The sequence below is a fragment of the Protopterus annectens genome, chromosome 2.part1 (assembly GCF_019279795.1).
Source record: "Protopterus annectens isolate FY-2018-M chromosome 2.part1, PAN1.0, whole genome shotgun sequence".
Taxonomy (NCBI): Eukaryota; Metazoa; Chordata; order Ceratodontiformes; family Protopteridae; genus Protopterus; species Protopterus annectens.
In genome coordinates this window covers 1,953,102,187-1,953,125,909 of record NC_056729.1, presented here as the reverse complement: position 1 = coordinate 1,953,125,909, position 23,723 = coordinate 1,953,102,187, and the positions used below count along the sequence as shown (strand labels likewise).

General features: G+C 39.2%; 1 protein-coding gene across 2 annotated transcripts in view; it reads left to right on the top strand.

Annotated features, from left to right (window-relative positions):
- The window catches only part of BAG2 (BAG cochaperone 2), a 246,461-nt gene that overhangs the window by 190,024 nt on the left and 32,714 nt on the right, over positions 1 to 23,723 (top strand). The window lies entirely within an intron of this gene.

Sequence of the window (23,723 nt, the reverse complement as noted above, 5' to 3'; positions counted from 1 at the left end):
ATTACTTATGTCAAGGGCAACAAGCATATATGCATTGTCACACGGATGATGATTTATAATTAAATGGAGGGTTATGGATTTGATTTGGTTGTAGTGATGGGAACAGTTCTTGCAGTATGAAAACAATTAAGGGTACCTGAAATTTTCCAAAGTAAGGTAACTAATGTTAAATGCAGATTTCAGAACACTGTCTCATATAAACAGTTGGCAGGAAAAAAAAAAAGAACTTTATTTAGGGGAGTGGGGTTCCTGTTAAAAGATTATTACTTTTGCCATATATTACTCTTGCATAATAAGCCTAGCTTTATAAAGTTAGTTTCAGCTACAAAACAGAAAAAGTTAAGCATTAAAGTTCGATAATTTGGATATTATATCTGAACAACATCATTGCTTTATCTCTATAATTTCTAGATGCATGCCTTAGACCATAGGCTGAGGTCTTTTTATCTCTTTCCCATTTATGCACCATGTGGCACATTGGGCAGCACGCACCTTTCAGCACTCATTGTTTCTGTAGCAGTTACAGGTTTTACAGGCAGGTTCCTAGCCCAAGGCCCAAACCTCCATAGAGGGTACACCACACACACACACACACACACACACACACACACACACACACACACACACACACACACACACACACAGACGCACACACACACACACACACACACACACACACACACACACACACACACACACACACACACACACACACCTAGAGCCAATTTAGAGTGTCCAATCCACCTACTGCATGTCTTTGGAATGTGGGAGGAAACTGGAGCATCCAGAGAAAACTCGCCCACTTGCAGGGAGGACATGCGTACTCTGCACAGAAGGTAACTCAGCCAAGAACTGAACTGGAGAACCTCTTGCTGTGAGGCAACAATGCTAACTGCAATGCCTGTGATCCTTTACTTTAGTACTATATTTGTTTGCTACAGATGGCATCCTGTTGCTCTAATTTTAAATTACTCGATGATTTTTTTTGTAAAGCTTCTGCTTATATTTTGATAATATGAATATTCTCAGGTATATATGCAAGTTTGGAGGTTAGAGTAATTTGGTAGAGGTTTGCACCTTTTTTTGCAAGCTTCTGTGCACAGGTTGGTGGCTATATGACTGAAAAAAATAAGGGTGGTACTTAACAGGAGAACTCTCAGTTTGAGAGACAAATTGTTAAAGAGTTGACTGCCCCAAGAGCTGACTGCTAAGACCAGTTTTAGTACAGAGACCACTTCTGTTTAGCATGCTTTGGTCAAAAGCCTCAATGGCTTTGGAAAACCAGATCAGTTTATCTCAATGATAAAAATATGGTGGTAGTCATGGATGTGCGTGTGTGTGTGTGTGTGTGTGTGTGTGTGTGTGTGTGTGTGTGTGTGTGTGAGAGGAGAGTTGTCACTGCAAAGACATGAGGTAGCTGAGATTTAATGCAAAACAGTGCAAGGTAGAAGGGAATTAGAAGAAAACATACCGTCATGGTGGGGAAGACCTTAAACAGAGGTGAGCTCATTTGATTAGAGTGTGGTGATAATAATGCAAAGGTTGCGGATTTGATTGCCATACAGGTCAAGTGGGATGATGGTTAGTGTAATGGTTAAGATGTTTACTTCACAGACACAAGGTACAGGGTTTGATTTGCTCTTTTGGGTTATGGCTAGGAATATTATAGTCTGCAGAATGATTTGCTAGTGTTTATCTGTGATGCAGTAACATTACTAACAAAAACACACAATAATGGCAGGAATAACATTTTTGGGGTTTGGAGTTGGCATAATGGTTAGGGTTGATTCTTACTCTTGGTTACTATCTGGTTATCGGTTAGGCATGTAGTAGAAGAAAGATTGATTCCTTAGTATTTACATATGAACCTGTAAATAAATAGACAGGGTTATATTGTCATTTAGTAAAAAAAAAAGTTTGGCTGTTGGTGGAGAAGGTTAAGGCTGTGAAATGTAGTTCCTGGAGTCCAGGGTTTGATTCTCTCTTTCCTCATTTGTCTACTGTGTGACATTGAGCAAGTTACTAAACCACACAGTGCTTTAGGGCAAATGGTAATTTGGGTTAGGTTCCCCAATGCTCCCCTGGGCTGCAAACCTAGTAACTACCTATGAACAGGTCCCAGAAAAATAGATTTGTGGTTTATAATCACCCCTAAGATGATTCATGAACCACATACTCTGGATTGTAAAAGCCATTGGTGAAAGACAATTAGATGTTGGCATACATAGTATGTGGAGTGGATTCCAGGGATAACAAAGGTCATTCTGGTGTACAGAGTTCCAGTAATGCCACATGTGGAGTACCACAAACATGTCAACAGGTTATACAGAGTAAAGAAAATTAGACTAGCAAAAGACATAAATGTCAAAGTTACTAAAATGGAGGTACAGGGCTGTAACCAAAGACTCAAAAATGTTCTTATATTATATTAGAAGAAAGACAAAGAGAGACAGATACAGAAAGAGAATGGGGAGGAATTGTTTTAACACATTGGTTGGAGACAAGTGGACGGGAAGGAGATAAAGAAGAAAGGACAAAGGGTGGAGAAAGAGATGTGGGTGGCAGTTAGGAGGACTATTGAGGGTAGAGTTGAAAAAATACATCATAGAAGAGTGGTAGGACTCTGGAATGTGGTAGGGCTCTGGAATGTGCTGCCTAAGGCAGAGGAACAGTGAAAGGCATTACTGGGTTTAGAGTTAATTTAGTTGGATCAAGGAACTATTGGGTCAAAGGTACGGGAAGGTCAGCTGTATGCTGACCAACTGCACCATCTGGATGAATTCAGCAGACCAAAAGCTATCTTTTGTTGACGTCTTCACACATTCATATCCTTACAGTAAGCAAAATGCTAAAGCTGTAGACTGCCATATAGAATGGACTTATTTTCGAAAGGTGGATTTTAATACCCATCTTCTGCAAATTACAAACTGTACTCTGCATTGTTACATTTGGTCAGTGATATTAGCAGATTACACCAACGTTTTTAATGTCACATTACTGTCAGCTTGCATAGCTCCTGTTCATAGTTTGAGGTTTGAGTACAACTTGATTAATATCTGCCAGCTTCCTTTGATACAGTAACAAACTGATTGCTTGCCTCCCCTATGTATAATGTTTGAGTCACATACTACAAGCATGATGTCTTATCAGGAACCATTCAGTTTGTTCAGCTTCTTGTTTCACTGAGGCAGTGATTCACTTGCTTGTTTGCTCAAATCAGTGTTTGATCAAAATGTGTCCTGGTGTATAAATGGAGAAGATTGCATAGTAAGGATTGGAGTTTTGATGTTTCCCCCACTGCTGTGCGATCTTGGAATTAGTATATTTAAGGTTGCAGGAGTGTAACAGTCCATGCAGGGTATAGCAAGCCCCTTGCATTATTTATGTATTGTTTGTTATATGCATTGTAGGGTTGCCAACAGCATTGGGGTCTAGTGCTATTTTTGTGTCGGGAGACCCCGCTTTATGGTAGGTAAGCCTTTTTGCTCTGTTTTCCACTGTTTTGCTATCTTTCCTTTGGAGTCCTTCCAAGTGTAGGGCTGTGTGTGCGCGTAAGTGTGTGTATGTTGATGGAGTGTAGGATATATATTTAGTTCCTAATCAAATTTTATTAGGATTCAATGCTTTCAATTTGATACATTTAATTTTGATTCTCATTTTAATATGAATCAGTGTAATACCGGAGGCAAAATGTTTGCATCTGACAACTTGTTAAAGTCATCCTAGTATTTTACCTATTTACACTTAATTAGTATAATATAATTAGTATAATATAATTAATATAATATAATTAATATAATATAATTAGTATAATATAATTTCAAAGAAAAGAGCAAAAAGAGTCTGGGGTTCATCATTGCAAGGCTTTTCTTCATACTTCAACATTTTTCATTCATAAAAGCTAAAGGAATTAAAATAATTTAAGTTATTATTAATTCTGATGGAGTGAAATAAATTCACCATGGGTACACCTGAGTTTGATTTTACCTGTTCAAACTAGTCCTACCTGACATCCTGCAATAGATAGATAGAAATGATGAAGTGAATGCATATTAGTAGGTGCTGTCAATACTGACTGGCTTAAATAAATAAATCCTCACACTCTGCCATCCTTAATATCAATGAATACAACAAAGTCATTTATTGTGCAATAGTAGAAAAGCAATCAGGGTAGTCTTGTCATTTCTGAGTGGATTATCACCAAATTCCTCAACAGCATATATGTTGTTGGTGTAGACAGACTTGCTGTATCATAGATTCATAGGTAGATATTATACCAAAGACTACCAGGACCTTTATAAGCCTAGTCATGCAACCCAACCGACTTATGTCCCTATGTATCATGGGGTTTATTAGCCATGCTAGTTAGGAAGTTTCTAAAGGTTATGTGTGAGCAATATGTTAGTCTGGGCAGAGTTACTGTCTGTTCTGCCTATCACAGACATGGGGGCCAAAGTCAGGGTGAATTTCCGATTTCCCATTCAATGGTGAAGGTTATGCTTAAATATGGTTAGGTACGGACTCTGCTTCACGTGGATGGGGGGCCTGTTGTAGAGCATGAAGATCCTCTGAGACACACAGCTGTCTAGCCAATATGTTTTGTTTATGTCACAAGGATATTTAAGTCCTTGGATCAAGGGGTAATTATGCTCTTCCTTTTGTGGATGTACAAAAGGTCCATCAGAGTTGGATCTGAGTATGCTTTGTATGCTAGGCATAAACCGCTTCTCAATAACCTGCAGGAGACTGAGCACTGAGATAGGGTTTTAAGGTGCTCTGTATCGGACAATGCGTTTATACCCTTAATTCTTCTGGTAAGGAACCTTTGTGCCTTTGTGAACACTCCATCTGTTGCTTTTGTCTGATCAGATATATGCTGAAGGAGGCATTATACTCAATGATGGTTCTGGTAAGGGTTGAATATAGAGGCAGTATGACTTCCTTAGACCTGGATGTCATGCCCTTACTTATAAGTAGGGTGACACAGAATGATTTTCTTGCTACTGTGGTCACATGTTGGCCAAAGGCCAGATTACTGTCTACATATGCTCCCACATCCATGACTACTGGGTCTTCTTTTAGGAGTATCTTATCAATGGAGTAATTAGCCTAGGTGTACATTTTCCCAAAAGACATTACAATGCATATCTTGCACTGGGTTTTAGTCCATGGTTTTGGCTCCAGTTATTTTTTTGTGTTAGACCCTCTTGTAAAATGTTTGTGTCGTGAGAAATTCTATGATAGCTCCCAATCTGCAGTCATCTGTGATCTTGGTCAGGCAGAGGCCTTTGACATTAGCCTTTACCTCCAAGAAGTAGCTGCCAAATAGGAGTGGTCCCAGCAGGGAGCCCTGAGGTACCCTGCTAGTTTATGGTCTCTTAGTGGAGGTGGTCTCTCCAAACCTGACTTCCTGGGTCCTGTCTGTGAGCCAGCTGGGAATCCAGAGAGTTATGTAGGGGGTTATGCCCAGTTCAGTGAGTTTGTCAACTATATCCGAGTGGGGTATTGTATCAAATGCCTTAGCCAGGTCCAGGTAGGCAGTATGTACCCTTTTCTCCTCTCAAAAAAAAGTCCACCAGGCTTATTAGGCATAACCTTCCCTTGATAAAGACAAACTGGGTTGGGTCCAGTCTGAAGGTTGCCTATGTCTTTGCAGTTTGTTCCATGGCTTTTCATATTAGATTAGTCAAACTAATGGGTCTGTAGTTTCCAGTGTCAGTTGATGGTCTAGTCTTGTGATGTGGGATTACCATTGCAGTCCTCAATTCTCAATGTACAAAGCCTGTTTTGAGGCTATAGCTGATAAGTGACTCAAGTGGTCCTGATAGGTCATGTTTCAAGCTTTTTAGGAGACATCACAGGATATTGTTGGGACCCACTGAAGCTGTGTTTTTGGCTTTAGCAAACATGGCCAACTGAAGGTATGCTAGTAGGAATTTTATGGGAGGAGGAGTGGTGGGAGTGAAGACTGAGCAGAAATAGTCAGACAGCAGATTCTATATGTCACTCTGGTTATTGAAGGTGGCACCATTGACCACCAGCTCAACATACTGCTGTGTGCTACTTTTGAGGTTATGGACATAGCTGTAGAAGGCCTTGTATTTGTCTTTAGCCTTTGAGGCTATCTTGACCTCAAAATTGGCCTTGTTGGACTTAATTAGTCATCTTAGTTTCCTGTTTAGTTTAATTAGAGAGCTCATTTCATTATGGGAGTTGTTCTTCCTGATTTTAGCCATGACCTTTTTTCTTTTTGTTACATACCCTATTAAGGTTTGGATTCCATCAGTGTAGTTTGTTTTTAGAGATTGTTTCGGGCTTACTTCTAATAGGTACAGCAGCCTTTATGCGTCCATTTACATGGTTGTACAGGGTCTCTGAAAACAATTCCACATAAGTTGCTTGAACGTGGGGTTAGGAGAAACATTGAATTTTGTTAAACTGTCACTTTATAGAATATAGTTTGCTTTGAAATAGTTCTGAACTGTTACAGTGTTTGATGGGTTACTGAGTTGATTTTTATTTCGGAGATGGCTTTGTGGTCCAACTTCACCAGTGAGGACGTGACACCGGGGGGTCAACACAATCCCATATTGTTGAGTACAATGTGAAGTATGTTTGAATCTCTGGTGGGTGTATGCACTATTTAGTCAAGGATGTTTGTGTTAATAAAGTCCAGGAATTGTTGTGTCTGTGAGTTTGAGACAGTATGTGCTTCCCAGTCTATAAAGGGATAGTTAAAATTTCCCATGAATAGGGTATTTGGCTTAGTGGTTAGTATCTTCAGTACATCTAGGTATGAGCTATGGGATTCTGGAAACACAGAGGGTGACCTATAGCTTGCTAGGATATGGTATGGGATTTTTTCTATGGTGATTTGGATGTGGATAAACTCCAGTACATCATCCTGTTTAACCAATGTAGAGTTATGCTTGTTGCTAATGCAGATCGAGACTTCTCCCCTTTTTGTCCTTGTCTGTGCAGCTGTAGGTCTAAATGTGTTGGAGGCGCTGAAGGCTTCCATTGCTGGAGTACTGTCTGCAAATTTAAACCATGTCTCAGTAACTGCACAGATGTCTGTATTCTCCAGAGTGAGGAGAGCTTGCAGGGTGTGGATTTTCTTGTTTAGGTTCTTAACATTGAGTAGAAACACCTTTAGGTTTCTTTTGGTTTTATTTAGTACATCAGTAGGTTTGTCAGTTTGGTATTGCCTAAAAATAAAGGGTCTAAGGGGTGGATAGAGTTTTAGCCAATATGAGGAAGCCTAGGGAGGACAGGTGCAGACTATCCTTTGCAGAGCAATGTTGTTTAACTATGTCCTCCCATGCTGACAAATATTTAATCCCCCTGGAAAGACACCAAAAACTAAGTCAATTATTGAAGTCAGTCATCTTTTGTTTGCACTGTGACATCATTCTTGGTGAAAGGTAGAATGCTGTTTGCTAGGCACATATCTGCATGAGACATATATTTGGAGAGATCAACAAGATCTCTCTTCATATAGTCCAAGGCAGTATGCTTCAGGTCATTTACACCCATACAGACTATTATAGACCCATACTGGTACCTATGGTGTAGTGAATTAAGTGTGTGTAATCTTGGAAGATCCTGGCTCCAGATAAGCAACTAACTGTTATCTTCTCCTTATTCAGTTTGGTGAGTGGGACATCTTTCTGTCATATAATGGAGACCAATATGATAAGATTCCTGGGTAATGTGTTTGCTTGCCTTATGGGCTTTGCTCTTGTGACTGTACTTGGGAATAGGCGTATGAATGGTGTTTGGTGTTGATTTTCGTGAGTGCTTTAGAGATTGCTGAGGATAGGTGTTGCTGCTTATAGACTTAGGGAAACTATGAGGTTTGGAAAGATTGGATTTTTAGTGCATTTGTTGATCTCTGTATAGTGGACATCATGTGTGTTTGTGTTCTTGTCAACCTTGTCTATGTGCAAGATTTTTGCCTGCAGTAAAATTGTGTATGTTCATTTCTCGCATACTGTATTTGTTTCTTTAAGGCTTAAATGTTTGCCTGTGAACATAAGACGATTGTTACATTCTCTCAGGATGCCAATATCTACTAGGCTAGCTATGGAGACATTTAGAAATTGCATATCATTGTTGTCTGGATCTGTATTTGAGTAGGCTACTATAGGTTACAGACTGGGTTACACAGTGGTCTCCTTTGGTGGTGTCTGGGGTTTGGCACTAGACTAGGTTAGATTTTGCTAAGATTTGATAGTAGTGTAGTTTAATGCACAAACTAGTTGCTCTAAGCTTGTCTCAGAGCAATGGTTTGTTGTAGCCCCTCCTATAAATCCTTAGTTACCTAACATGCCTCCCCCATATAGATGCCCATGATACTTGGGACCCAAATGGTGTAGGGTGCATGACTAGGTATGTAAGTGCCCTAGTGCTTGTTAACCTAGTAACGACCTATGAACCCAAGTTACAGGTTTCAGTTTTAAGGGCAGTTTTATAGATAACATTAATTCATGAGCAATGCTGGTTTGCTGGGTGGGCAGTTAGCATTATGAATGTATGAAAAATAATGGGTGGGAAAAGTACTTAAATATGTTACACACAGACAATAACAATCAAAGAGAGGAGGGAGGGACTTTGGAAGTCATATTACCATAAGGGGTGGAAGCCAGAGATACAGCCTTTTAAAACCACAGCAGGAAAAGGGTGGGTCAGTTGTGGATAAATTCAAGCAGCAAAAAACAGATTTCCAAGAGAGGGATCCAATCAAATAAAGCCAATATTGGAGCTCTAGTCCTGTGTTTAGAATTTCAGAAACTTTAGCTTCAGACCTTAGTGGGGGCTGGGGCAGACACAAAGAAGATGGGAAAAACAGTAGCAAAGTAAACAGAAAGGTGATAGTTCACAGTTCTGCCATAACTGGTAATGAAACTACACAATTAAGGCCCAAAACAGGGGTCAAAATACAAGCAGCTAACTTTTACAAGTAATTCTACTTATGGAGCTAGAACTGCAATATGATATATAAAAAGTTTTAAAATCTTGCAGTAATACAGTATCTTCCCACAACTGCAATGAAGCTACAGGACTAAGGTTCCAGAGCAAGATAAACACTGCAAAGAGATAACATTTTATGGTAAAACATGCACAAGAGCAGAAAAGTACAAAAAAGTATCACCACACAGGTCACTACAAGTGCAACTTAAAATGAAACTTTTTTTCACACTTTGGGGCCTTCCACACTTTTTTCAGTTTTGAATAAAAAAATCCCTGGGTGGATCTGTAGCTCTGTCCTAAATATAGTAGACTTGCTAAACAGGGCTCCATAAGTTCATAGGTGTATACTAGGCTAATGACCACTAGGACCCTTATAAGCCTAGCGATGCAACCCCAATCTGACCCGCAAATCTGATTTATAAGGAGGTGATTTACTGACTGCCTCTGTCCGTCAGAGACATTATAACCAATATTGGGGCTCTTTGAATTTCAGAAACTCTAGCTTAATGTCTCAGTGGAGACCCGCAAATCTGATTTATAAGGAGGTGATTTACTGACTGCCTCTGTCCATCAGAGACATTATAACCAATATTGGGGCTCTTTGAATTTCAGAAACTCTAGCTTAATGTCTCAGTGGAGGCTGTGGCAGACAAAACAGACAGGGGTAAAAACAGTAGCAAAGTAAACAGACAGGTAATGTAATGCGACTTTAAAAAGGTAAATGATAAGCATAATATAAAACTCTATCAGCAAAAACTGAAAAATAAACAGCTGTAAAAGTACTGAGGTACAAATTGTGAAGCAGAATTCACAATACTGACACTACTTCAATACTACCCACAAACAAAGGCACTAGACAATACAGACATTTACCAGTAATGCTGTCTATGGAAAATGTTATAATAAATGACTAAATGAAGTCTAATTCTGTCAGTAACTCACAGTTCTGCCATAACTGTGAATGAAACTACAAGGCCCCAGACAGGGGTCAAAATACAGGCAATTAGCTTTAATAAGAAATTCTACTTATGGAGTTAGAAGTACAATATAATGCATAAACAGTGGTAAAAATCTTGCAGTAATAAATAGTCTTTCCACAACTGTAAATGAAGCTACAATACAAAGGTTCTAGAAGAAGCTTAAACAAATGCAAACAGGTAACTTTTTTGGCTAACACTTGGAAAAATAGTAGAAAAGTACAAACAGACAGGGCACTATAAGTGAAACTTAAAATATTTAAGCAGAATTTAAATAAAAGTTTCTTTCCCTTTTGATGAAAAGTTTGTTTCTCACACTTTGGGTTTTTCCATACCTCTCAGAGTCTTGAATAAGGATTTTCTGCTTCTGTAGTAACTGAGCTTTTGAACTTCCACCATGTGTGTTCATGGCAAGAAACCACACCAACAAGTTAGGCTGAAAAAATTGCTGTCTTTGCTGAGACTTGAACAAAAGAACCTAAACACTGAAGCGTATGGAGACTTGCAGATACCTAAGTGCAGCAATCTTTCCATGTGCATTACATGGCGGATGCACAAATGATTATTCTTTTCAATTACACAAGAGAGTGGTTTGTGCTTTATGGAACACATAGAAACAAAACTGATGCAAGATGGGACCTGAATGCAGTTCTTTTGGAAGACCATCCCTCTTATGCTGTCATCTGCATCACTAGAGAGACCATACCAAGTGCCATAGCTCATTTAATGTGTGACCATAGTCACTTAGTTAGAAATGACTGATGGAGCTCTGTTCTTCATATTTTCAACCTTCCTGACTATCCTTAATGTTTAAATGTCTCAGAAAAATTAAGAGTTAAGAAACCATTATATAAACAGATGACACAGCTGTTTGAAGTTCTCAGTGTTTATTTACATTTGGGTATTAATAGACTAAACTATTTGTAACCTAGCCACTAACATCTCACAAAATAATTGTCCTGATGAGAACATGTACTCCTTTCTGATATTTTTCCATGAATGTTGATTAGGTAATCAGCCACACCTTCAATAGTTAACATTATGTCGGCTGAGCTTAAACCATGAGCCTTTTAGTTAACAGCCAAATGCAACAACCAGTTATGCCAGAGAGACTTACGAAGTTGTGATTCCTTGCTTAAAGGAAATCTTGAGCCAGAGGTTACCCTACCTTCAAAAAGCAAATAAATAAATGAATGAATAAATAAATAAATAAATGTAAATAGTTGACTACCTTGTGCATATAGATGTATATTGTTGACTCTTCACATAGTGTTTGTTGCCATTTCTCTTTGATCAATGTCAAACCTGTTTACTTTATAATGTCAATTACTTCTACTGTCATGAAAATTGTATACTAACTCATGAATATATATACACACACACACATATATATATATATATATATATATATATACAATTATATATTTGTATGTGGAGCTTTTCTCCCCGGGCCTCCACTGAAAAGGGATTTGTGTCCAGCCGGACTTTCCCAGTAAACAAATGTAAAAATAAACAAATAAATTAAATAAATAAATGAATTAATGAATAATCCACCTAGTGGTAAAGGCCAGCATTTATCAAATATTATTAAGAAGTTATTCATTAATACACTAAGTAAGCTGCTGGTTTTATCACCAGATAATAATACTAATAATATTCTGTCAACACTGCTGCAGAATATCCTCCTCTCCTAATTCACTTAAAAGCTGTCCCTGTTTATAAAACAAGTACATTAATGTAATCCACCTTAACTGGTTATTAATGGCAATGATCTTTTACTTAAATACCTCAGGATATAGCTACAGATGTCACAGCCATATTTATGACAGAAAAAGATCCTTCAACCAGTCTACCCACCTGCTTATCACATCAGTTAAATAATTATGCAAATAAATAGGTTCATAAGAGATTACTAGGCTAACAGGTTAGGGACCCTTACAAGCCTAGCCAATGTAACCTTATTTTACCCAATATATGGTCCATAGGGACAAGAGGATGGCATGGATTTATGCCTGTGCATTATCTTACAGATTGCCCCTGTCCATAAGGGACACAGGCACTACCCCAAGTCTGAATTTGTGATTCCCCATCCATTGATCTAAAGTGTGTTTGAAGAGGACCAGGGAAGGGCTCTGCTTAATATGAACAGAAAGCCTGCTCCAAAGAAGGGGCAATCTGTGAGACACATATCTGTCTCTCCAGCATATTTTGTTTGAGTTGCTAAGTTTAGATCTCTAGAATGGGTAACCCTTGTGCTGTTTGACTTGCATATGTGTAGCAGTTCCATCAGGGCTGGATTTTTGAATGCCTTGTAAGTCAGACATGTTCCAAGATTATGTCACCCCTAATGGGACTCAAACCCACATCCCTTGGCTTAGGAGTCCAATGTCTTATCCATTAGGCAACAGAGGCCTTATAGCCTTGATACCTATGTATTTATTATTAAAAGATTCATTACATCAAATAGTAACTCTGCAGCCCTCGCCATATGGGTGATGACCGTTGCAAATTATAAAAAGACAGACTCATTTTAACTTGGCATCCTGGTTGAATTATTGGAGAAGAACTCATTTTAACTTGGCATCCTGGCTGAATTATTGGAGAAAAATTGTTCAATAAATGCTAACATCATACTTAAAGCAGTACAGCCTCTTCCGTGACACCAAATGTGTTTTTTGTGAGTGTACTGGTCTAATATTGCTCTCATGAAAAGCTGTTAATGGATACTACTCATGGACCCATTTTCATAGAGTTCTATAGAAGAATATGGCACTGCTTCTCATGATCTCTTATTTTCCAAAAAAAAAGAAAAAAATACATCTACACAACCAGTCCTATACTTAGTTTGCCAGTGTCATCTAGATGGAATTCAAAAACACTAAACTGGCTGCAGAGGTGCGGCCTGTTTTTTTTTTTTTCTTGCTGGTGCACAGCAAGGGGCAGGATCTTTGAAGACCAAAACAAACAAACAAAAAAGTTTAGAATGTATGGTAACAATTCAGCTGCAATCCACTGTTAAACATGAAAGACACTTACCTATATTTTCATAAGAAAAACAATAAATGCAACAGTCTCATAACATGCTTACATATTTTACATATCCTAGCAATATGCACAGCACAGAGAATAACTAAATTTGCCATGATTTGGGTGAAGTGTTAATATGCTATAGTGTAACAAATCTAGCCAGTATCTAACAATGCAGCAGAATTGGGAGAATGACGCAAACATTTGTACCTCAGTAAAAAGGGAACATGAATCTCAACACAAATTCAAGAACAGCAAGTTGTACCTATTTTGCATAGACCAACGATTTGGAATTAATTTAAAACTTATTCAAATTTTACAGCAAAAATATTGATGGTCATTTGCCGAACAAAAATAGTACTCTCCCATTTAAAACAAAGCTACCATGAGCAACAGTAAACTTATCTTCCCTTGAAACTCAAGTGTATTGAAAATGCACCCAGCAAACCGTTAAACTACAAGATGTCTGCTGGGATTCATTGTCAAATCACATATAGTGAAGCACTAATTAGTAGGTATGTGGAGGGTGCAGGAATTCAAAAGACAAATGTGAAAAACATTTGCTAAAAGCCTATAATAACCCACAGGACACAAGTGTCCCTTTTCAGAAGCAGCTCAGGAGTACAGTCTAGTGAAGTGACTTGATTAGAGTCCACAGAAGGCAAATGAAGGCAGAGTAATTCAAACCCTGTATTATAGGAAGGAGCTGCTTAACAGCTCTTAGCCTTTCTCATCAACAGTAAGCCAGACAAACTGTTGTAGCCCAAACACAGTGCATTTCACACCAGCTTACATACTAAAACAAGCTAAATTAAAAATGTATTAACAGTAAACTCATAGTCTTCATGTGGTAACTCTTGGAAAAGTCAGGACTTAGAATATTGATTCCAGTAACATGAAGACTGAATTGTGGAAAATCCAGACTTACATATACTAAGCCTGAGACTACCATTTGTCAGAATATTTCCCTTTTTCTGAGATATGGAGATCTTGGAGTTGGTATCTGGATGTGTGTTTATATTTAGATAGATAGATAGATAGATAAATAGGTAGATATACAAGTTTGGAGATGTTGGGGTAAAAGTGCTCTTGTAGCCCTGTTAAAAAGAAGTTTAAAGGAGAGTGATGTTTGATATTTGCTCTTCTCCTGCACCTTTGGTGTTTTGTTTTCAGCTTGACAGAACTCAGCATTGCAAGTCCCAACATTTCAATAGGGAGACCTTCATGCTTTGTTCCTGTAACAAGAAAGAAGACATACTCATTAATTTTATGTCTCTGAGTTAAACAGACAGTGGGGATAATATTACCTGTTAAGACATACCCACCTGAGGCATTGCCAATGAATATTTGTGGTGCCTCATACAATCTGGCACCCAAGACCAGCACTCCACCATGAATACCTAAACTCACTGGATACCCAGATGTAAATGCCAGGGACTCCTCTGTGGCTGTTAATGATAACTATGTTGGTGGAACCCCATCTGAGGCTCTCTATTCCTGTGCCAGGTAGGTTGCCTTTGAGCATGGATGTGTATTCATGTTAGTCACCCTTCTATGGACTTGGTTATATGTCCAATTTTGGCCACCAAGAACACTGATATCCTTTATAAGGCCCAATCAGATATGTTAATAGAAGTTCGCTCATTCTGGAGAATCCAGCAACCAGGCTTATGGGAATCATGTAGCAGGATGTCATTTTCGACCTGGGAAAATTTACTTTTTTGGTAACTATCACCTTCAGGCATGACAACCTATAATATCAACGCAGTACACATTTAAGCTGGTGCCATGCCATACCCAGTATGACCATACTCAGCAAGACACAAAACTGCCCTGTGTTGACACGACCCCATATTTTATGCCACTCATGATTGGGACTAGACACAGTTGCAATCTCTATGGCAGTGGTAGATCTATTGTATTTCTGAGTATTGTTTTGACATGGGGCATTGGTCACATTACCTTGAATAGAAAACCTTGAGGAAGCACAGCTGTATGTGCAATAGCTCATGTCTTCCATATGTGCATGGGTCACAGCGGCATACATACTGTCTCTGTCTAAATTATGGATGGTTATATCCATGGTAAGACACATCATGTCACTCCACAAACTGTTGAAGTGCTACAGGTTTCCTTGCCTTTGTTCAACATCATCCTGACAGTTACATTACACCATGGATGGTAAGTATGCTATTTCCTGTCCCACAGTGCATTCAACTGGTATATGTCCTCTGAGAGTAGTGTGTGCATATGTTTGTGCATTTGTGTGTCACGTAAAAGTAATCTGAGGCCTACTGTGGCCAGGATATCCTTCAGAATGTGAATGCAATTACCTAGGTTTATCCACAGAAGTCCCCTTGTGTGGGTATGCATGGAGGCCTTAATCCCCCCAACAATACCTTCACAATCCAGTCATACACCACACTGATACAGATCTAGGAAAAGGAAGGAAAAAATGCTACACAGACTTTAAGAAATGCCAACGCTAAGTTGATCCCTATAACAGGTAAGACAGTATGCTTGCTGCAAAACCCAGTGGAGCAAGAGCAGATCAGCAGACTTAGTAGTGAAGTAGGCACTCCACCCTCCAGCTGCTATAAAGAACACTTGTTCCCACATCAGTCCATAAGAAGAGGTGATTATAATTAGTACATGGACATACCATTCATGCAGCCATACCATGGGGGGCTGTAGGTCCACTATATTCACCCCATCTTGAATGTGATGGTGACCACTCTTTCGACAATGGCAAAGTTACACCTAATGTGTCTCTGCTCTCATCAGACAAGCACACTACTTAAGGGACTCACACAGTATACTGTCCACTTGGTAGGTGTAAGCTTTACTTCCAGGACACCACACAATACAGTGCAGCATATGTGAGTTAGTTACAGTTAAACAGAATACTTTATCAGCAGTGACACAGTCCTCAGTCTACACGGGCCTATGTTGTTCACATAGTACAAAACATAACAAAAGTTACTGTTTTGCATGTAAATTACTATGGTACATCACCTACAATTGTCATGCCATGGCATATTGCTCTTGTTCATATTACCCCCAACAGTTTGCATCTGTTGTCAGTTATACCCATTATCTCAACCCCATAAAACAATACTGTGTCACATAGTTCAGCAAACAACACACAAGTACAGCATTTCTGGTGCACAAAATAAAAATAAGATCAGTTCCCAACACTTACCTGGCTTAACTGCTTGTGTATCTTGCAGACTTTCAGCTTTCTTAAGTGTACTGCCTCCCTTCAGCTTGCTCTATGGCAAACTTCTGTAGTGCAATGAACATGCTAACAGCTGTGGCTTTTTTATCAAATAGTTTTGAGGGTGTTAGCATAACCATTATGCCAATGACTCTATTTAGGGCAAGTGTTCATAAATCACACTATCTCATCTCACTCTTCACTTATGTCATGAGAAAAGGCGCCTGTGAATTTCTTTGTACATGTGTGGGCAGATCGATGACCCTTGTTGGGACATGTGGAAAAATACTGTGATACTGTGAGCACCATAGCTATTCTCTCTCCACTCTCCAAAATACTAGAGAGATGCATTCACTCTCAGGTCTCAGACAACCTCCTTATTAACAAACTCCTTTCCAATACTCAGCATGGTTTCTGACCAAACCATAGCACCACCACTGCCTTACTCTCCTTTACTAACACTATCCTTCAACATAAAAACAATGGCTATCTCTCCTCTGCTAGTTTCCTAGACCTATCTAAAGCATTTGACATGGTCCCACACAAATAACTCATCTCTGTCCTGAATAACCTATCCTTCTCTCAATCAGTCACCAACTGGTTTCAGAGTTACCTGTCTGACCGCCAACAATCCGTTGTATGACAGAATGACATATCTCCCCAACTACCTGTCTGTATAAGGGTTCCCCAAGGATCCATCCGTGGATCCCTACTCTTCTCTGTTTACACCAATAATCTAGCCTCTGCCACCAAACATGGCACACTCATACAATACTCAGATGACTCAACCATCATCTGCTCAGCCCAGTCCCTACCCAAACTAAAAAGTCACACAGGAAGCCTTTTCCTCTGTTGAAACTTGGTTATCCGATGCCCAATTAATACTCAACCCAAACAAAACTAAACTACTCATCTTTCAACCCACCAAACATACTCAAAACAACTCTCACTTTAACATCACATCAAAAGACAACACCACTATACACCCAACAGAACACACCAAATTGCTAGGAGTGGACATAGACAATAAACTAAAATTTGACATTCACATATCCATGACCATAAAAAAAAGTCCACAAAAAACTAGGAGCATTATACAGAAATAAGCAACTTCTCACCAAAGCAGCAAAGATTTCAGTAGCAAATTCCCACCTTATCTCCACCCTACTTTATGCCTCTCCAATATATACCAACCTAAGGCAATGAGATCTAAACAAGCTAGAGACCCGCTACAACAAAATCGCCAAATTCGCCACAGGAGCATCCTACTGTAGTCACCACTGTCTCTCACTTGTTGAACTGGGATGGCTTGAACTCCCTCACCTCCTTCAATGGTATCAACTCACACTCACCCACAAACTAGTAAACCATCCACTGAAAGTCCCATCCCTCCAGAATCTACTCCAACCCTATTGCACCACCAGACCACTAAGATCCAGCAACAAAAATCACTTACAGGTCACTAAAGCCAATAACTCTGCTGGAGAAGCACTATTCTCTTGCGCCATAGCCAAATTATGGAACTCCCTCCCACCCACTATTATCTCCGTACCATCATGCATCCACTTCAAAACTTTACTAAAAGCACACCTAAAAACATGCTGGCTATGCTCTTGCAGCTCCCCCTCTAATATCATCCACCCACTACCTTTCTTTCCACCCCACTAACTACCTTGATTATAGCAAGCTTGGATGCTCATAAGCCTAACTACTTATTATACAGCAGGAACATCTTATTGTAACAATTGTTAATGTCAGTTATGTACTTCGCAGATGATAAAGATTCTAGTTGTCTACTGATGTACTATGTTCTTCATCTGTAACTATGTTTGTAATTGTTAATTGCTATGTTGATCAAATTAATTGCTATGTAAATCCAATGTAACTAATGTCTGTATATTTTAACTGTGGAGCTTTTCTCCCCGGGCATCCGCTGAAAATGGACCTACGTCCAGTCAGACACTCCCGGTCAACAAATGTAAATAAATAAATAAATAAATACTGTGATCTTATTGTTTGCAGAGGTGCTAAAGTGCAGAAATAGAAACATATGTATGTACCATGCTGTAGGTGCACTCATTACCTGCCACTGTTCACAACCTAACATCATCCTGCCACTCCATGGAGAACACACCGACAGTGCAAGTTAAAATGCTTTCCATACATTTAAACCAGCTACTACACAGACAGGGACTAAAGGTGGAGGTGTTTCAATTTACATAAAAAATAAATATACCTCAAGGCTGGTCAAACAGGACAATGCACTTGAGCTTCTCTATGTTCAAAACACCACAGGCAAAATCCAATACCACTTCCTTGCAAGCTATAGGTCCACCTCTATGAGCCAGGAAACCCAGACCATGTATTTAAAATGATTGGAAACAATATCCAACCCAATACCGTATTTGTGGGCAACTTTAATTACCCCACTATTAATTTATTCCCTCCAATAGAGTTCTGGAAGTTTGCACTGTAACTTCCAATGGGCAGAGCCTAAGCTTTTTGATAGAGTCAAATTATGTTCTCACATTTCAAACAAATGTTCATATCTCTGGAACAACAGGGGTTAATAAAGAAGTACAAAGGGCAAACTCTTCTGCACAAACTACTTTTATACTGGTAGCATTATTCATGTTCTAGTTCTTAAAATGAATTTATAAGTTACAGTAAACATGGAGACTATTAAATGCGTAATATTTTGTAAACAACTTACAATATTTCAACAAGACTCAAGTTACACACACACACTATTAACAGAATTTTGTTTGAGAGTTTTCATAGGAGGCTAAGCAGTTCTGTCCATGCTACTTGGTTGTTGAGATATTTACAAAAGCATGAAATTTATGAGAATATAAATAAGTATTATATGAACAGCAATTAATGCCTCTTTACCTGCACTAGACAGAGGCCAAATATTGATATAGTTGAGTTTGCAATTTTGTAAGCTTTCAGATGAAATATTTTAATGTGCTTTATGTAGCATTGTTTTAAAATTATTAATGCAAATATGAATAAGCGGTATTTGACACCTTGAGGCGTCGGCAGGATGTAACTGCAGAAGCACCTACAGGTGTCACCCAGCTGTAATGAGTTAACTGGGAATCCTATACAATACCAAACGTACATGCACAAAGATTCCTGGATTTTGTAAACACAAACTCCCTGGACCAGGTTGTCAATACATCAACAAGGGGTGCAACCATACTGGATCTGGCCCTCACTAATATAGGAAAGTGCTGCACACCCCTTAGTGTAATATCTTGTCTGGTAAGGTCAGACCACAAAATGTTCTCCTTTGAAGTAAAAATAAAACCGGGAACCCCAGCTAACCCTAGAATATTCAGGAACTACTCTAAGGCTAACTTTCTACTATTGTGATACCCTGGCAAAATGTCAGGTCCCCATAAATCCTAAGAACACTGCTGCCTACACAGAACTGTTCACAGAAACCTTATACAAGCATGTTAATAGTTGTACATAGGCATATGTACCCACCAGGAAGAAGTGCAGAACTAACTCAAAAAACAAGCCACCCTGCTGGAATCATGACAACAACAGGCTGTATAACAGGAGGAAGAAAACAATGGCAAAAAATAGGAAGTGCAGCACCCAGCAAGATAAAAGCATTGTCATCGTTCTAAACAAACAACTCTGTGGACAAATAATGTTTACTAAAGCCAAATTTGAGGTAAATTTGGCCTCCCAGGACAAAAACAACCACAGGGCATTCTTTGGGTATGTTCACAACCTCAAAGACAGTACACAGTTGTGAGCAGAGCCCATTGTAAATGGAGCCACCTGTAATGAACAAGAAGACATAGCAAACCTACTGGCTGAAAAATTCAGCTCCAGCTTTACCCTTCTTTCCCCCCTCAGCCTTACCTCAGGAAGTACAATCAAATATAACTCCACCTGCTATCACTAGGGAACAGGTCCTTAATGTTCTCTCCAAGACCAAGTACACTACATCAATGTACCCAGACAATATCCCAGGATGCCTTCTAAATAGCATGAAACATGATCTATCAGGCCATCTGAAAATTATATTTTACTGTAGCTTCCAAACAGGCTTCATGCCTCATAAATTGAGCACAGCAACAGATACCCTCTGCACAAGGGTGGGCCATCTACATACCCTGGAAAATACAGATACATTATGTCTCACTAGTCTCATGTGCAAAGCCATGGAAAGAATTATCAAAGACATGATCAGTAATGACATAGGAAACCTTCAGACACTGGATCCAACCAATTTGGCTTCATCATGGTAAGTATCATCACTATTAGGAAAATTAGGTCCAAGAAGAACTTTAACCCTGGTCCAAGAAGAACTTTAACCCTGATCTCTTCCAAAGTGAACTAAGAGCATGCAGCTGGTCTCTCTTAAGATACCTCCCATTGGAAGAAGCTGTTAAATACTTTAATTCTAACTTCCTAGCCATTCTCGACCACCATGCACCAACCCGGTCTATTAGAATTAAGACTAAATCCACTCCATGGCTTTCTAAAGAAACCAAACATAAAATCCATCTCCGAAATAAATACTGGGCCAAAAGGAGAATGACTAAAAACCCTGTAGACCAACACAACTTCAGACAGCTAAGAAATGACACTAAGAAAGCTACACTGTCTGATAAAAGAAACTACTACCTACAATTTCAGGAGGATAACCTTAATAACCCACAAAAATTCTGGGCAAGCATTAACCAACTACTTCACCCAGGTCAATCCATTACACCTAACCCACAAGGCACAAACCAGGAGAATCCCAAGCATACTGCCAATGCCTTCAATACCTTTTCACTAATGCCATCTAAACACTAGCCAGTCAGCTATCCCCTAATAACTTCACTTTACCTTCCTATAACACAACCCCACCCCCCTCCATTTCTCTTCCAACCAGTCCCAACAACATTTATTCTTTCCCTTATCCAAAAACTTAAACCATGCCCTCCTTCAGAAGACCAAATACCTGCTGAATATCTACAGAAATCAGCCAAATCCATCACCTATCCCGTTTCCATTCTGATTAATAGAACCATTAGTGAAGGACACATCCCAAGTATCTGGAAAGTCTCCCACATTATCCCCCTTCATAAAGGTGGAAACTCCACAGAATTCTCTAACTACCGTCCCATAGTCTTACTTTCTCCTTTGGCAAAGATCATGGAGAAATGCATCCATAGGCAATTGCTAGACCACATAATCCAAAACAACTTACTTTCCAGCTGTCAACATGGTTTCAGACCTTCCCACAGCACTACCACTACCCTTCTTTCCTTTACGGATTGTATTAACAAAAAATGAAACTTTAATATGCTTTTCTCTGCACTATTTATTGATCTGTCCAAATCATTCGATATGGTAAATCACCAAATACTTATAAATATCCTCAAATCCCTGTCATTAGATGCACTCACTATAAAATGGTTCCAGTCCTACTTAGATAACAGACAACATGTGGTGCTTTGGAACAACACTCTATCTACTCACCTGCCCGTTAACCTCGGTGTCCCTCAAGGGTCCATATTAGGACCTCTCCTTTTCTCCATATTTATCAACAACCTTCATCTAGCAATCCCCCAAGCAACATGCATACAATGCGCAGATGATTCCACTCTTATATGCTCAGCGACATCCACATCCGAACTTCACTCCCTTACCCAAAACGTATTTAACACAGTTGAACAATGGTTTACACAGCGTTGCCTTCTCTTGAACCCCAAAAAGACTAAACTCCTCCTTTTCAATCCTACTCATAAGTCCTCTCCAATAGATTTTTCAGTTACATCCACTAATGGTACCAATATATCACCTGAGCCAACTACCAAACTACTTGGTATCACCATTGACAACTACCGTAACTTTGACATTCATATCAACAATACTATTAAAACTGTCAACAAAAAACTTGTCTCTCTCTCTCTACAGGATTAAACCCTTCCTTTCACCTACAGCCAGAACAACTATTGCTCACACTCATCTAATCTCTACTCTTCTCTATGCCTCATCCATTTTCACTAATCTATATAAGAATAACCTCAACAAAATGGAAATCTCCTACAATAACATAGCCAGATTTGCTACAGGCAACCCATGTAGAACCCACCATTGCTTTAATTCAAAGCAACTAGGATGGCTTGAACTACAAAACCTGCTTAAATTCCACCAACTAACCATTGCCCATAAGACTCTTTATCAACCTTCCAATACTCCTGTTCTATCTACCCTCATCACCCCCTATAATAATCTGAAGTCCTTACGTTCATTGCCTAAACCTCTTGTAAACACCTCTAAATCTAACAGGGCTGGGGATTCTCTCTTCTCTAGTACTGTGGGAAGATTCTGGAATCTCCTACCCAGCGACCTTTCCTCACTTTCCTCTATATCACTCTTCAAAAACAGACTGAAACGTTTCCTCAGAACACACTGGTTGTGCCCCTGTACTAAACCTGACTAGTCATCTATCTCTTTAAAATAGGCTCTGCATACCCTAGACTTCTCTTTAACTGTTCTATCTTCCTTATTAACTATAATTACCATTTCCCTCTATATTGCATTATTTCCAGCCTCTGTGGATATTTATAATTGGGAGAACTCTTTATTATTATTATTATACAGTAAGCTGCCTCTTTCTTATTATGTATTGTACCTGCATGTTTTATTGTACCTGCATTTTACAGTGTTATGTTTTCTGTCCTCTATGAAAATTCTGTGTTAACCTGTCATGTGCATTGTATATATGACTGATGTTGTTATATGTTATTTGCTGTGTTTGTTTTTTTATTTTCATGGAGCTTATCTCCCCGGGCCTCTACTGAAAATGGACATATATCCAGTTAGACTAGCCCGGTCAACAAATGTAAAATAAAATAAATAAATAAACAAATCAAGGGCAGATCATGCCTACTCAAACTAGTGGACTTCTTTGATAAGGTCACCAAAACAATGGATGAGGACAAAATGGTTCACACTGCATACCTTGACTTGGCCAAGGCATTTGACACAATCTCTCACTTGGGCATTGTTGACAAACTTAAGAGGTTAGGTACAAACCCGTATGTCACCCATTGGATAGCCAGCTGGTTCATAGATAGGCCCAGGAAGTTAGAAACCTGGAGTTCACATTTACAAAGAGACCAGGCACAAGTGGAGTCCCTCAGGGATCAGTCCTGGGACTGGTCTTTTTTGGCATTTACTTCTCTGAAGTCAGAGTTAATGTCAGTGGTTTCTGGCTGACTACATTTGCAGATGATTGCAAATTAGTAGCTGTCATTGAATCACCCACAGACACAAATGTTCACCAAGAAGGGCTGACACAGACAAACAACTGGTGCCAGAGCCATGGACTAAAACTAAATGCCAAGAAATCCATAATAGTATCTTTTGGGAAGACATTCACCATGGTAACTATCATATTGACAACACTCCTCTAAGAGTGGACACAGTAGTCAGGGACTTGAGGACACACATAGACAGTCATCTAGACTTTGACCATCATGTGTTTACAGTGGTGATGAAACCATTCT